This window comes from Pan paniscus, chromosome 6 (assembly GCF_029289425.2).
Source record: "Pan paniscus chromosome 6, NHGRI_mPanPan1-v2.0_pri, whole genome shotgun sequence".
NCBI classification, from domain to species: domain Eukaryota; kingdom Metazoa; phylum Chordata; class Mammalia; order Primates; family Hominidae; genus Pan; species Pan paniscus.
Window position 1 is genome coordinate 35,216,298 of NC_073255.2, and position 16,457 is coordinate 35,232,754.

Below are 16,457 nucleotides of genomic sequence, written 5' to 3' on the forward strand. Positions count from 1 at the left end.
TAGAATAGGTAATACAGCTTCTAACTGGCTTTCTCTCAGGAAGGTTCTCCGTGGAACCAAGGTTCTATGCTGTGTGAGAAAGCCCTGGCCACGTCAACCACCAAACATGTGAGTGAGGAAGCCTTCTAGATGATTCCACCCTAACCACCATCTGGCTAGAGCTGGATGAGAGACCTGAGGGAGAGCTGCCTAGCTAAGTCCAGTCAATCCCCAGAATTGTGAGAGAAGATGATATATGATTGTTGTTTCATCTCACTAAGTTTGGGATGGTTTGTTACACAGCGGTTGTTAACTAGACCAGAGACCTTTCCTAGAAACGCTGGAGAACACGTGCCAGGATGGTCCTGGACATCTCCGTTGTTTGCTGCTTGCTTCTCTACTGTGCCCATTGCCTGTGCTTTCTCCAAACCCCCTATTAACCAGACATTCTCAGCTACCAGAAGTTTCCTGTCTTAGGATCTTGACACTTTTGAGACTCTTTGAAGTTACGAGACATGATGGACTTGCTATCAAAAACTTGGCAAGCACAGTTACATCAGCAAGTGTTACTTTGTTCAAGTAAGAGGGGAAATAGTGCAGCATGGCAGTTAACCCTGTGCTCTCTAAGCTTTTACTGAATTTCAGTGGGTCATTCTAGAGACTTGGTAGCCACATGCGTGTCAGTTTGTTGATATTCAGTATTGATTATTCTCATAGGAGCTGTATATAATTGTTTTGAGCTTAAAACAAAGAAAATGATTAGTTTATGGTTCTAATCTTTTGGATTTTTTTTTTTTTTTAGACGGTGTTTCACTTTTGTCGCCCAGGCTGGAATGCAGTGGCACGATCTCGGCTTACTGCAACCTCCACCTCCCGGGTTCAAGCGATTCTCCATCCTCAGCCTCCTGAGTAGCTGGGATTACAGGCGCCCACCACCACACCAGGCTAATTTTTGTATTTTTAGAAGAGACAGGGTTTCACCACATTGGCCAGGCTGGTTTTGAACTCCTGACCTCAGGTGATCCACCCCCCTCGGCCTCCCAAAGTGCTGGGATTACAGGCGTGAGCCACCACGCCTGGCCTTGGATGTTTTAAAGTAAAATTTTTCCCACTGCAAAATAATAGATATGTGTTGTAGGAACTTTTGGAAACACAAGGCACAAAGGAAAAAATACCTTCATATTTCTCCTTTTCCCATCTCCCCAGAGACTTTTTTCTCCTTATTTGTTGGCATATGTCTTTCCATACTCTTCAATGCATATATATTCACAGGATAACATTATATGTGGTATTTTAGAACCACGTTTCTAACATTCCATTTATCATGTTTTGTATTTGCATAGTATTCCATTTCATAGTTGTACCATAATATCTTTAGACAATGCTTGTGGTCAAATAATTTCCCCCAATATTTTACTGTTATAAAAATGTTTCGATGAATATTTTGGTCTAGAGTTGATAGATCAAGGAATATAGGGGTCGTTATAAGTTAACAAATACAGCGTCAGATCATGGTACTACTCTGCTGAAAATCCCCCTTGGCTCCCATCTTACTCAGAGCCAAAGCTAAGGTCTTTACCATGACCTAAAATACCCCCAGCCATCTGGAGTGTGCATGTATGCATACACACAGACATGTACATGCCACTCACTCCTGCCTCTCTAGCTCATCTTCTCCTGCTCACCCCTGACTTATTCCCCTGAAGCTATTCCTGGAATACACCAGGCAAGCAAGCCCCTGTGTCAGAGCCTTGGCACTTCTTCCTTCTGCCTATAACAATTCCTCCAAGTATCCACAGGCTTCCTCTTTCACTTCCTTTGTTGCTTTGGCTCAGATATCGCCTTATCTGAGTGCCCTTCCTTAACTATACAATACAAAATAAGTTCATGAATCTGCCCTCACCCCTACATTCCCTGTTTCCTTTACCTTGTTCTATTTTTCTGTAACACTTACCTGACAAATCTTATGTTTGTTTATTGTCACTCTTCTTCCAGAATGTAAGCACTGTGAAGTCAAGGACTTCGTTAGTTTTGATCACTATTGTGTCCGTGGGTTCTAAAGCACTGCCTGGCACATAGTTGGCACTCAGTAAGCTAAGAAATAATAAGGCTAACATATTGGGATTGTGGCAAGGAGGTAAGTATACTCCACTTTTTCAAGGGGATTATAAAGGGCATCATTTTTAGGTGGGAGATATTGGACATAGGAGTTTGTGAACCAAGAGACAGAGAAAGATGTTACTTGGAGATATGGAGGTTATAAGTATCAGAAGATTAGAAGTTCCGGGGATGTTTTAAAGTAAAATTTTTCCCATTGCAAAATAATAGATATCTGTGTAGGAACATTTAGAAATACAACTAAAGCACTTTTTGCTTTACTTGGAGTGGGTGGGACTGGAATTGGGAGGAGGGGCCATGGAGAGGCTGCTTTTTTTCATTGTGCGCCTTTCTATAAGATGTGAATTTATACCATGTACACCAATTACTTAAATAATAAGAGCATGTTTGGACTTCCAGTTTCTGGTGATGGCTGGTTATGAAAACTTGCAGAAACAAAATAATGGCTTTTTTAAAGTGAAGAATGAAAAAAACACTGAACTTTCAGGCCAGTTTTTGGATAAAAGTCTATAACCAGGGAGGGAAATGGAATACTGGAACAAAAAGCTGCCTGTGCTGAGACAGCAGTTGCTGATACCACAAACACTTGTCTGCTGTTTCTGTGGCCTGGCTGAGCCAAAAAAACATGTTAAAGCACAGAGCCCACGCAAGACAGTGTGTTTGCAGGAGACCCTACCAACAGGAATCAGATAACAAGGAGCTAAAGGTAAGGAGGTGTCAGAGCTGAACCCAGTGCCCTCTTCCCAGCAGTTGTAATGAACTGTGGCTACCTTGGTGCTCTTGGAGCAGGGAGGAAAAGAAATAGAAAATGCAATTTCCCTGGAAGGCCTGTGCATATCTGCTTCCCTGAAGATTAGCTTCTCAAATATACATAGCTGGTTGGGCCAAGGATTCTCAAAATCTGAATTTGGCAGAAGCACAGCAAGATCTCTCTGGAAGAGGGCTCATCTCAAGCGTCAGGAGACTCCCGTTAAATACTTATTCAAGAATAATGTGTGGCAAGCAATAAAGATTACAAGTTACCCAAGCAACTTGAATATGAATGAGAATAGAAAATCACAGAAGCCCAGCTTCTTCCACTTAGCATAATCATTTGAGTCATCCATGCTGTCATGTGTATTCAGCAGTTTGGTCCTTTTAATTGCTGAGTGGCAATCCATAGTTTACTCATCCATTTACTAGTGGAAGATTTGTGTTGGTTCCAGTTTTTAGTGACAGTGGTTAAGCTGCTGTTAACATTCACCTAGAAGTTTTTTTGTTTTGTTTTGTTTTGTTTTTGAGACAGAGTCTCGCTCTGTCGCCAGGCTGGAGTGCAGTGGTCCGATCTTGGCTCACTGCAACCTCCGCCTCCCAGGTTCAAGTGATTCTCCTGCCTCAGCCTCCCTAGTAGCTGGGATTACAGGCACATGCCACCACGCCCAGCTATTTTTTGCATTTTTAGTAGAGACTGGGTTTCACCATGTTGGCCAGGATGGTCTTGATCTCTTGACCTCATGATCCGCCTGCCTCTGTCCCGCAAAGTGCTGGGATTACAGGCGTCAACCACTGCGCCCGGCCTCACCTAGAAGTTTTTATGTGAATCAAAGATTTTATTTCTCTTGAGAACATTCCTAGGAGTGGGCTAGCTAGTTATATGATAAATATGTATATATACTTAGTAGGAAATTGCCAAACAGGTTTGCAAACTGGTGGTGCCACTTTGCATTCCCACCAACAATGTATGAAAATTCCAGGTGATTGACATCCTCACCAGAATTTGATATTGTCTGCAGTTTTGATGTTTTTGCTATTTTTTTGTTTTGACTTGGGTATATGGTGCATTTCATTGTGTTTTTCATTTTCATTCTCCCAATGCAAATGATGTTGTGTATTTTTTCATATTCTTCTTTGCTATAGGTATATTTTCTTTAGTGAAGTGTCTATTCAACCCTTTGGCACATTTTTGAAAAGCTGGATTGTATGTTTTCTTACTGAATCTTGAGAATTCTTTGTATATTCTTGATACAAATCCTTTATCAAAAATATGGTTTTGGCCAGGTGTGGTGGCTCACGCTTGTAATCCCAGCACTTTGGGAGGCCAAGGTGGGCAAATTGCTTGAGCCCAGGAGTTCGAGACAAGCCTGGGCAGCATGGTGAAACCCCATCTCTACAAAAAAAAAAAAAGTACAAAAAATACAAAAAATTAGCCAGGCGTGGTGGTGGCACACGCCTTTTGTCCCAGCTACCTGGGCGGTTGAGGCTGTAGTGAGCCATGATTGTGCTGCTGCACTTCAGCCTGGGAGACAGAGTGACACCCTGTCTTTAAAAAAAAATATATATATATGACATATATATGACATATATATATATGTATACATATGTGTCATATATATATGTCATATATATACGACTTGCAGGTATTTTCTATTTTCTCCCAGTCTGTGGCTTGTTGTTTTGTTTTCTTAGCAATGTCTTTTGAAGAGCAGACATTTAAAATTTTGATGGAAGTTCAATTTATTGGGTTTTTTTCTTTTTTGAATTGTGCTTTTGGTATCAAATCTAAGAAATCTTTGGTAAACCCAAAGTTACAAAGATCTGTCTTCTAGAAAAGAGGTGAGCAAACTTTTTCTGTAAAGGGCCAAATAGAAAATATTTTAGGCTTTACAGGTCATAGTCGCTGTTGTAGCATGTAAGCAGCCATAAAATACATAAATGAATAGGTGTTCAGTAAAACTGTTTTTACAAAAACAGATAAAGATTTGGCCCATGAGCCTTAGTTTGCTAACTCTTGTTCTAGAAGATTTAGGTATTGCAGTTAAGGTATGATCCATTTCTAGTTACTTTTTTTATGTGGTGCAAGCAATGGGTGGAGAGTTTTGTTTTTGTTTTTGTGTATGTATATACACTTATTCTAGCATTATTTGTTAAAAAGACTATTCTTTCTCCACTGTATTATCTTTACACCTTGTTTAAAATCAGTTATTCATGGGTGTGGATTTATTTCTGAATTTTCTTTTCTGCATCTGTGTCTGCCCGTTCTTTATGACTATACTGTCTTAATTACTGTGGCTTTGTAGTAAGTTTTGAAATTGGGTAGTGTGAGTCCTCCAGTTTTATTTTTTTTTTCCTCAAATGTTTTAGTTTTTATAGCTCCTTTGCCCCTCCATATAAATTTTGGAATCAGCCTATTAATTACTACCAGACTTCCTACTGGGATTTTGATTGGGATTGCATTGAACCTATAGATCAATTTTGACATCTTAACAATATTGAGTCCTGTTACCAGTGAATATAATATATCTCACCATTTATTTCAGTTTTTTGTTTGTTTGTTTTTGTTTTTTTTGAGACAGAGTCTCGCTCTGTCACCCAGGCTGGAGTGCAGTGGTGCAATCTTGGCTCACTGCAACCTCCACTTCCTGGGTTCAAGTGATTCTCCTGCCTCAGCCTCCTGAGTAGCTGGGATTACAGGCACGTGCTACCACGCCTGGATAATTTTTGTATTTTTAGTCGAGGTGGGGTTTCACCATGTTGGTTGGGCTGGTCTCAAACTCCTGACCTCGTGATCTGCCAGCCTCAGCTTCCCAAAGTGCTGGGATTACAGTCGTGAGCCACCACACCCAGCCTATTTCAGTATTTTAAAGTGTCTTTCATCAGTGTTTTACGGTTTTCAAGATACAGATCTTTTACATAATTTGATAGGTTTATACTTGAGTATTCATGATTTTTAGTGCTATTGTAAATAATACTGTTTTAAAGTTTTTAATATTCAGTTCATTGCTGTTATATGAAAATGACTGATTTTTCTATATTTCCTTTTGTATCCTGTGATCTTCCTAAACTCACTTACTTGTTCTAGTAGCTTTTTTTTTTTTTTGTAGATTCTCTGGAATTTTCTGCATAGACAATTATGTTGTCCACAGATAGAAACCATTTATTCCTTTCTAATCTGTACGCCTTTTATTTTCTTTTTTTCTCTTTTTATTGTTTGCTCCTCCTTCCCTTCATGTGTCACTTTCCACCTCTGTCCCTTCTCTCCCCTTCCCTCTCTCACTCCTCCCTTATTACATTGGCTAATATGAATAGATCTCACTACTAACAGCCGAGAGCCTTGCGTGTTCTTGAACTTAAAGGGAAAGCATTCAGTCTTTTGCTAAGAGGATTTATTATGACTGGATATTGAATTTTGGCAATTTTTTTTCCCATTAAATGAAATCATATGATTTTTCTAATCAGCTGATAGGATGACTTCCTTGATTAATTTTTGGATGTTGACCCAACTTTTTATGTATTTATGGATTCAATTTGCTAAAATGTGGTTGAAGACTTTTGATATGTACGTCTGTGAAGGACATGGTCTGTTGTTTTCTTGCAGTATCTTTGGTTTTGGTGTCAGGGTAATGGAGGGCTCATTAAGAAAGTTGAGAAGTGTTCTCTCCCCTTTCATTTTCTGAAAGAGTTTGTATAGAATGCTATAATTTCCTCTACAATCTGTTGTACTGCTTTAGCTGCATCTCTCAAATTTTGATTTGTTGGTTGAAAAGAAGCCATGTAGGAATGTGGGGTCATCTGTATTGGGAGTGTAAATGATATGGTTTGGGTCTGTGTTCCCACCAAAATCTCACCTTGAATTGTAATAATCCCCACGTGTCGTGAGAGGGACCCAGTAGGAGGTAATTCATTCATGGGGGCGAGTCTTTCCTGTGCTATTCTTGTGATAGTGAAGAAGTCTCATGAGATCTGATGGTTTTATAAAGTGGAGTTCTGTACACGCTGTCTTGCCTGCCACCATGTAAGAGGTGACTTTGCTCCTTCTTGCCTTCTGCCATTGATTGTGAGGCCTCCCCAGCCATTTGGAACTGTGAGTCCATTAAGCCTCTTTCATTTGTAAATTACCCATGCTTGGGTATGTCTTTATTAGCAGTATGAGAACATATTAATACAGTAACATACATCACAATAGGTATGAGCCAACTACTTGTGCCTTGAGGTGGGCAGATTTCCTGAGTGAATGTAAACAGTTCTCGCAAATCAGTCTGGAGAATCTGAAGAGAACCAACTGACCATGGCCACAAGGCTAGCCCCAGTATTTGTTTCCACTCCTAGTAAGCTGTGCTAAAATCATGTCAGCAGAAGTATTTTGTTGACTTAAGGTTAGATTCCAAGTTTTAAAAGTTTTGAAGGTTGGGGCTAACAAATGTGAGGAAGCTTCGAATATGGGAAGGGACCCGTAGAAGAAAATCAGCCATCTAAGTTATTTAAAGTAACAGCTGTTAATTTTTATCAGTGAGGTCAGTTTGGAGATAAAAACAATCCAACACCTGTAATCCCAGCACTTTGGGAGGCAGAGGCAGGCGAATCACCTTAGGTCAGAGTTTGAGACCAGCCTGGGCAACATGGCGAAACCCCATCTCTACTAAAAATACAAAAATTAGCTGGGCATGGTGGCGGGCACCTGTAATCCCAACTACTCGGGAGGCTGAGGCAGGAGAATCACTTGAACCCAGGAGGCAAAGGTTGCAGGGAGCCGAGATTGTGCTAATGCGCTCCAGCCTGGGTGACAGAGCAAGACTCTGTCTTAAAACAAACAAACAAACAAACAAAAAATCCAGCAACAGTTGATTTAGATTTGTAGAGCAGGAGCTATAGACTGAGAAGAGCAAACGAGAATTTGCCTTTTTTACATGGCGTAGAAGGATCATGGGAGAATGAAATTGTAACAGTGAGAACATGTAAACACAATCTGCGAGGCCTTTCGGTGCTTGCTAGGGGGCACCACAGTACAATAACATAAAGATCAGCAATAAGGTGGGAAAAATAAAGAAAAGCAGAGCTATCAGAAAAGTAATCTTGTTCTTCCCTGTTGGGTAGACACCAACTACTTTGTGTCACCATCTCTTCAATCTGAGGGTCTTGGGTTATAGCGGCCTTCATCTATCTGATCATCTCCTCCCAGAGATTTTTAAGACTCAAGAGTTTCAGATCTCCTGAAAAGGTCCATTTCATCAAGACTCAAAGGGGTTTTTATTTTCTGATATTAAATGACTGTTTAAAATTTCTCATGTGATTTCTCAGATTTTATTATTCTATGTTTAGACAACTAAAAAGAGTTTTTTCATAAGTTTTAAGGTAATTAAAATTTGGAAATGCCAAAAAAAACCTAATTATTTTGTAGCTTCCTCCCCACCCCATACCCCCCCGCCCTCTGTATAAAAAATGTCTTCTGGTATGTTCGTTTATTTTCACAGAAAAGTCTGAGAAGTGTGTTATGATTATTTAAAAAAAAAAAAGTCTTAGAAAAGTTGAGGTTAGCTAAATAGAGTAGTAATAATTGAAGAACTGTTTTCATATATGCCATCACACCCAAGGCTATCAAGAAGCAAATCTCAGGGTTGCCTTGTGGCCATTCTAGGATACCTGAAGAACATTTAGTTGTAAACCACACATTGGCAATTTTATTATTCTCAAGTTGGAAAAGGCAAAATAAGAGTTAACAAGCAGACAAAATATGAACATAAGTAAGAAGTACTAACTGCAGAAAATTTTTACAATATCATGAACACATAGCAACAGTAAGAATGATGGTGATAAGAAATTTAATTTTTTCAAAAAAACTTTATGTTAAAATGATTGAAGAGTGTGCTAGAGATTTCATACTTTTATTTTTGAAAAGAAACTCTTTGGGGATAGAATGAGATTGGTCATTTTACAGGAAGAGAATACTAATTTGAATTTGACTCTTTTGTTCTATCCAAATAATGATTTGCTCTGAAGGATTTTTCTTCCATTAATATACCTTCCTAAATATGTTTAATGTAATATGTAAATATGTAATAAATTTGAAGTTTTAATTCAGGTTTAAAATACAATTACCTTTATGAACATATTAAGTAAAACAATATATATTACTGAATTTACCATCTTAATCAAATTGTTTCTCTAATAAACAGGTAAGCCACATTTGTTATCTCATGAGATACATATCTCATGTATTATTTTATAACTATGTTATTATCTTAACTGTTCTGTCAGTTACTACCTCAATGAAAATAACTCATTTCCTCTAAATGCAGAGAACTGGAATACATACACCAAAAACTGTAATTTTTTTCTCCATTAGTATACATTTTATATCTTATAAATCTTAAGATAGTAAAAATAAATTAATATTATCCAAAGGCAATTGCACTTGGTTTCTCTTTACTCATCCTTTAAAATAAAGGGGACAAGTATAAAACCAGGTTTCCTGACCAGTTTTGTATATTTTTCTTACTTAGAAATTGTCAAAGTATCTAAATATTGTTTATTAACTCTATTTAATATTAGTCTAAACTTGTAAAGTTAACTGTGGATCTGGAAACTAAAGCTCATATTAAGTCTTTATGGTTTGCAGCATTAATAAGAATTTCACATGATTAAATCTATTTGACCCATAAACCAGTGCAAGAATTTCAGAGATTTTAAATCCTAAAAACATTAAATCCAATTCTCATACAAACTAGCACTTTGTACTAACATTTGTACATGATGATAAAGTCAATAAGACAATATAGAGCTGTTTTTAAACTAAAATCATTTCAATTTGTCCAAAGGGATATGATCATAAATGTTACATGAACTCTTTTAATATAATTCATTCTAATTTTGATACATGATGAAACTATGTATTCATAAACCAAAATTTTAAATCACATCAAAAGGTTTTAAGTTTCCTGCTTTTTGTATCTTACAACCTAGTAACCAAGACCATTATTCAAACTAACAGTTAACTTTTTTCTCCTATATTAGTTTTAGGAAGAAAAATTTAAAGAACCAGTGCCAGTAAAACTTGACAATTTTTAAAAACTCGTTTGAATTTTATCTGGACTGTATGAGTATGTAAATAACATCATAATACTTTTTTATTAATTCACATGTTTTTCTAAGAGCAGGAGACAGAGAAGTAGAAGGCAGAAAGTGAGAGCCAGCTATGGGCAGGTCAGACAGGGCAAAAGCTAACCTGCCACCTGAAAATGTTACAGTTCTGAAAAATTGAATCTTTTAAATACAATTGTGGGATTTATAGTATTACCCATGTCAATTTGAAGAGTTTGTTTCTGTCCTACTATTAAAGATACTTATCTTCTTGGGCTAAGTGGATCGTTGGAATTTGGATGCTACAGTACCCGTTTGGTGACCCCTTTTATAATCACTCAGAGGCTTCTGGTTCTTTCTCTTCTTGACTAGAATGGAACCATTTTCCAGTGACTTTTTAAATTCACAATATGAAGTTTTTGTATCCTGGACCCACAAAAAGATGAGCTGCTTGACAGAGGTCAAGAAGGTTGTGGAGTGGGTGGGCTGGGACAGGATTCGGGAATCCTTAGCAGTGGCACAAAGTTCTGAATACAGCCTGCGTTAGACATGGACATATTGGGAAGTATTTGGGTCTTCTTCATATGGAGACTGCCATTTTAAGGGACTTTGAGTTAGACTGTATATTTCAGAGGCTGGAGGAGGAGGAGGGAAGATGAGAGATACAAACAGAAAAGTGTGGAACAGTATTTGGGTGGATCAGCAAGTGAGGCAGATTTTAAGTATTTCTTATTTTATTGGCCTAAATACAGTCTTCTAGGGAAGGGTAAAAGTCTGGATTATATTTAGAAGCCTCTTCATACTAATTTTTTAAGCTGTATTTTAAAATAAATTTTATACTCATAAAGAATTGCAAAATCCAATACTACCAATTCCTGTGTGTCTTCACCCAGGATTCCCCAGATGCCCCAATGACAAGATCTTAGGTAACCTTGATACATTATCAGTACTAAGTAATGGGCATTGATTAATGCTGTTAACTACACTGCAGACTTTATTTGAATTTTGTTACGTGTCTTTTTCCAGTGTATATTTATATGAAATTTAGTTATGTTATAGATGCATGGTAACTACTGCCATAATCAGCATACAGAATATCCTATCACCACAAAGTCTATTATGCTACAGTTTTATAATCATACCTTCACAGATGTGACCCCCAGCAACCACTAATGTGTTCTCCGTCACTATCATTTGGCCATTTCAATAGTGTTAGGTAAATGGCATCATGCAATACGTAGCCTTTTAAAATTGGCTTTTTTTTTTTTGTACTCAGCAAGTATCCTTGAGAGTCCTTCAGCTTGTCACATGCATCAGTAGTTTCTTCTTTTTTATTGCTGAGTAGTATTCCATTGTATGGACGAACCACTGCTTATCCATTCACTTATTGTAGGACATTGTGGTTATTTCTAGCTTTCAGCTATTATAAATAAAGTTGCTATAACCATTTGTGTGGATTTTTGTATGGAAATGTGTTTTTATTTCTGTAGGATAAATACCCAGCAGACTTATGGCAAGTCTGTGTTTAACTTTATAAGAAACTGCCAAACTCTTTTTCAGAGTAGCATTTTATATTCCCACCATCAGGATATGAGAGTTCTAGTTGTTCTACATCCTCACTAACAGCATTGTGGAGTTTTGGGCATTATTTATACATATTATTCTAATAGGTGTATAGTGGTATATCACCATGACTTTAATTTGCATTTTTTTAGTAGCTACAATGTTAAACATCTGTGTTTAACATTGAATACCACATGCCATTTGAATATCCTCTTTAGTAAAGTGTCTGGTTTTGTACATTTTCTAATTGGATTTTTTGTTTTCTTACTGTTGTATTTATAGAGTTATTTATATATTCTGGATATAAGGTCCTTGTCCGAACTGCGAATTGGAAATATTTTCTCCCAGTCTATACCTTGTATTTTCATCCTCTTAACGTGGCCCTTCTCAGAGCAAAAGGATTTGGTTTTGATAAAGTCTACTTTATTGATGTTTTTCTTTTATGGTCATGATTTTAGCATCATGTCTAAGAACTCCACCTAATCCTAGCCTATTAAAAGATTTATGGTTTCACTCTTCACATTTGGATCTGTGATCCATCTTGAGTTAATGTTCGCATTAGATGTGAGGTTTAGGTTTAGGTTTGTTTTTATGACCAAGAATGTGCAGTTACTCTAACACCATTTGTTGAAAAAATCTTTTCTCCTTTGAATTGGATTTGCCCTTTTGTTAAAATCAGTTGGCCACAGTTGCATGGGTCTATTTCTGGACACACTATTCTCTTCCTTTGATCTGCATATCTGTCCCTCCACCAGGACTTCATTGCCTTAATTGCTATCACTGTATAGTATTAGAAGACTGAATATTGTGATTCCACCAGCTTTACTTTCTTTTGTGTTTTTTATGCTTTCATGTAAATTTGAAAATTTTCTCATATCTACAAAAAATCCTTCTGAAGTTTTGATAAAAATGGTATTAAGCCTCTGGATCAACTTGAGGGGAATTGACATCTTCAGTATGTTGAATCATCTTTCAATCCATAAACACAGTTTGTTTCTGTATTGACTTAGGTCTTTTTAAGATTTTCTTCATTAGAGTTGTGTAATTTTCTCCATACAAATCCTATGCATAGTTTGTTCGATTTAGATTGGTTATTTTTTTGGAGCAGCTGTATAAAGGGTTTTGTGTTTCTAATTTCAGTTTCAATACATTTGTTGCTAGTGTATAGAAATAAGATCCATTTGTGTGTATGTGTGTGTGTTAATTTTGTATCCTGCAACCCTGCTAACTCACTTATTAGTTGTTCCCTTCCCTGTTTCCCAGAAGAGATGGTATAAAGTTACTGTTACTTATTCTTTAATGTTTGTTACAGTTCAGCAGTGATACCATCTGGGCCTGGAGATTTCTTTATCAAAAGGTTTTAAACTGTTAATTCAATTTTTTTAGTAGTTATGAGACTATTCAAGTTATCTGTTATCTTGGGTGTTTTTATAGTTTGGAATTGGTCCATATCATCTAAATTGTCAAATTTATGTGCATAGAGTTGTTTGTTGTATTCCTTTATTATCCTGTAATGTCTGCTGGGTCTGTAATAGTATTCCTTCTTTCATTACCAATATTGATCATTTATGTCTTTCTTGCACTTTCCCCCTTCTTAACTTCCTGTCTCCCCTCCTCTCCTCTCCTCTTCCCTTCCCCCTTCTCTTCTTCTCCCCACCTTTTGTCAGCCTTGCTTGAGGTTGATCAATGTTATTGATCTTTTCAAAGAATAAACTTTTGCTTTCATTTTTCTCTATTGTTTTTCTGTTTTCAATTTCATTGACTTTTTACTTTTACGTTTATTCCTTCCTCCTACTTGCTTTGGGTTTATTTTGCTCTTCCGCTTGTAGTTTCTTGAGGTGGAAGCTTTGTTTTGGATCTGAGACCATCTTCCAATATAAGCATTTAGTGTTAAATTTATAAATTTCCCTAAAAGTGAAACTGCTTTAACTGCATCCCAAAGATTTTTATATGTTGTATTTTCATTCCCTTCAGTGTATTTTTACATTTCCTTTGAGACTTTCTCTTTGACCACTGGAGTATTTAAAAGTGGGTTGTTTAATTTCTAATTGTTTTGTGATTTTCCTGGTGTCTTTCTGTTATTATTGATTTCTAGTTAGATTCATTATGAACAGATAATATATTTTTTATGATTTCAGTCCTTTTAAATTTGTGAAGGTTTGTTTTACATGACCCAGGATAGGATGTGGTCCATCTTGGTATCTATTTATTAGTTGCCAAGACCATTTTTTCCTTGCTGAGGGGCTTGGCTTAGAGATAACTTACATCTCTTTTGCCCACATTCCAATAGTTAGAGCTAAATCATATGGCCACATCTAACTGCACAGAAGGCTGGGAAATAGATTTTAGCTGTGTGACTTAGAAGGAAATGGGAATCAAGTCTGGAAATTACATAACACTCTCTTGTTTTTGATTTTTTAAAAATTTTCTCCCTTTATTCCCATTCCCAATCCTATAGTTATTTAACTACATACCCTAGTGTATTTAATATATGTCCTTCTGATCTACCTTCTGTACATTGAATTAGATTTTTATGAATCTTTCAAAAATACCTAAGATTTCTTTGAGGTTTTTTTTACATGTTTATAAATGATTATTGTCTGATATAGTTTGGATGTTGTATCCTCTAAACCTCATGTTGAATTGTAATTCCCTTTGTTGGAGGTAGAGCCTAATGGGAGGTGATTGGATCATGGGAGCAGAGTTCTCTTGGATGGTTTAGCATTATCCCCTTGGTGCTGTCTTTGCGGTACTTCTAGCAAGATCTGGCTGTTTAAAGGTGCGAGGCATCTTTCCCCTCGCCCTCTGTTGCTCCTGTTTTCACCATGTGACATGCCTGCTCCTGCTTTGCCTGCTGCCATGAGTAAAAGTTCCCTGACGCCTCTCCAGAAGCCAAGCAGATGCCAGCACCATGCTTCCTGTACAACCTGCAGAACTGTGAGTCAATTAAACCTCTTCTCAGGTTTTTTTTTCTGTCTCAGGTATTTTTTTATAGCAGTGCAAAAACGGCCTAATATTTTGTCTGTATAGCATTCTGATGATTAGTTCTTCACTATGTATTAAAATTGACTTATGTTGTTGCATGTATGGCTAATTCATCCCTCTGACTGCTTCAGAAATATTCCACTTTATTCATATTTATTCAACATTTTACTTATCTATTCCCCCGTGTACTAAAAGTCAAAAGCATTACTAATTTAATAATGTCATATTTGTTCTTCTAATTATTTTTTGCTGCATAACAAAGCACTCCTAACTTAGTGGCTTACAGTGATAACAGTCATTTATTTTATTCAAAAATCTGCAATTTGGGCTACAATTGGCAGAACAGCTCATCTTTGCTCCTTATAGTATTGGCTGGAGTTGGCAATGACTCAGCAGATCAAGGCTGGAAGACTCATTCTCGTCAGGTGGTTGACGTTGGCTGTCAGTTGGAACCTCAGCTGGGGCTGTTTGCCAGAACACTTACACATGGCATGTCCATGGAGCTATTTGACTTCCTCACTGCAATGGCTGGGTTCCAAGAGCAGTTATCCCAAGAGAACAAGGCAGAAGTGCATGACTTTTAGAATCTTGTCTCACAAGTCACACAGAGTCACTTCCACCATCCCCTGTTGGTCAAGGAGGACATGAAGGTCTTCCTAGGAGCACGGGGAGAAGACAGACTCTACCACCTGTTGGAAGGAGTGTCAGTGTTACATAGAAGAGAAGCACATGGAATGGGATGTATTGTGATGCCCATCTTTGGAACAGACAATTTGGCATATCTGTGAAAATTAAAAGTCTGATTTGGATATAACAATTGAGACTGATTAGCAAAGATGTCTAATTATAAAAGTTAAAGTTAAATTCCAAATATACTTTTTTTTTTTTTTTGCCAAAGACCAAAGACTAGGTTATAGCCAAGGAATTATGGCTCCCTATATCCCTAGGCTTTTTTTATTTTTATTTTTATTTCTTTTTTGAGATGGAGTCTCGCTGTGTCACCCAGGTGCAGTGGCACTGTCTCGGCTCACTGCAACCTCCGCCTCCTAGGTTCATGCGATTCTCCTGTCTCAGCCTCCTGAGTAGCTGGGATTACAAGCACACACCACCACACCTGGCTAATTTTTTGTATTTTTAGTAGAGATGGGGTTTCACTATGTTGCCCAGACTGGTCTTGAACTTCTGAGCTCATGATCTGCCTGCATTGGCCTCCCAAAGTGCTGGGATTACAGGCGTGAGACACCGTACCCAGCCCCTAGGCTTTATTTCTAAGGTTATCAATACCTTCTTCCCCTTGATCCTTATTTTTTATGTGATCAACATAATACATGAGATCAACCAGTTCAAGCAACACGATTACAAAACCTATGCACACCTTGAGTGTAATAAAGAGAAACAGAGCTTTTTTCTCTTTAGAAAATATATCATATGAGAAAACAATAGTAACTAGTTCTCCACCTCTTTCTCCTTTTCTTTTGCGCCGCTGGCCAGAAGATCTCTGATGTATTGGACATTCTGACTAGATAACTTCAGTATACACATGACTATTCTGAAAGATTATTATCTACATCACTAGAAAATAGATCCATAACTTTTGCAGTCCTTGTGCCTTTTTCTCTGAACTTGTCTCTCCTGAGACTCTATTAAATACAATGGTGCTTGAGGAAAACACTGCCAGAATAGCTCTGCCTCTCATAAGGTGATGTAAGAAAAATGGGAAAAGTGTTCTAGCAAAGTGGTCATGAAAAGATTGTAGTGAGTTCAACCCTGTCAAGTCCTGATTTCTGTATATCATTTTACCCATTTCTCTTCAAGTCCAGAAAGGTCATACCCAAATGGATGAAAATGCTGATCACTCTAACCTTTTAACTACATAAAGCTTTCACCAAGGCAGAAAATCACAGCTAAAAAATTAACATAAGATGGACCAACCCGATTTGTTTCTTTTCTTGAATTGCTAAGCCAAGACAAGATGAGTG

The 16,457-nt window shown here is 37.4% G+C and overlaps 1 long non-coding RNA gene across 1 annotated transcript; it reads left to right on the plus strand.

The window, feature by feature from the left end:
* Nucleotides 1-9,257: 9,257 nt before the first annotated feature.
* On the plus strand, nucleotides 9,258-15,295 carry LOC117980909 (uncharacterized). Its single transcript, XR_008955780.1, has 2 exons — nucleotides 9,258-14,430; nucleotides 14,845-15,295. It is a non-coding gene; the product is annotated as an uncharacterized LOC117980909 (long non-coding RNA).
* Nucleotides 15,296-16,457: the final 1,162 nt, after the last annotated feature.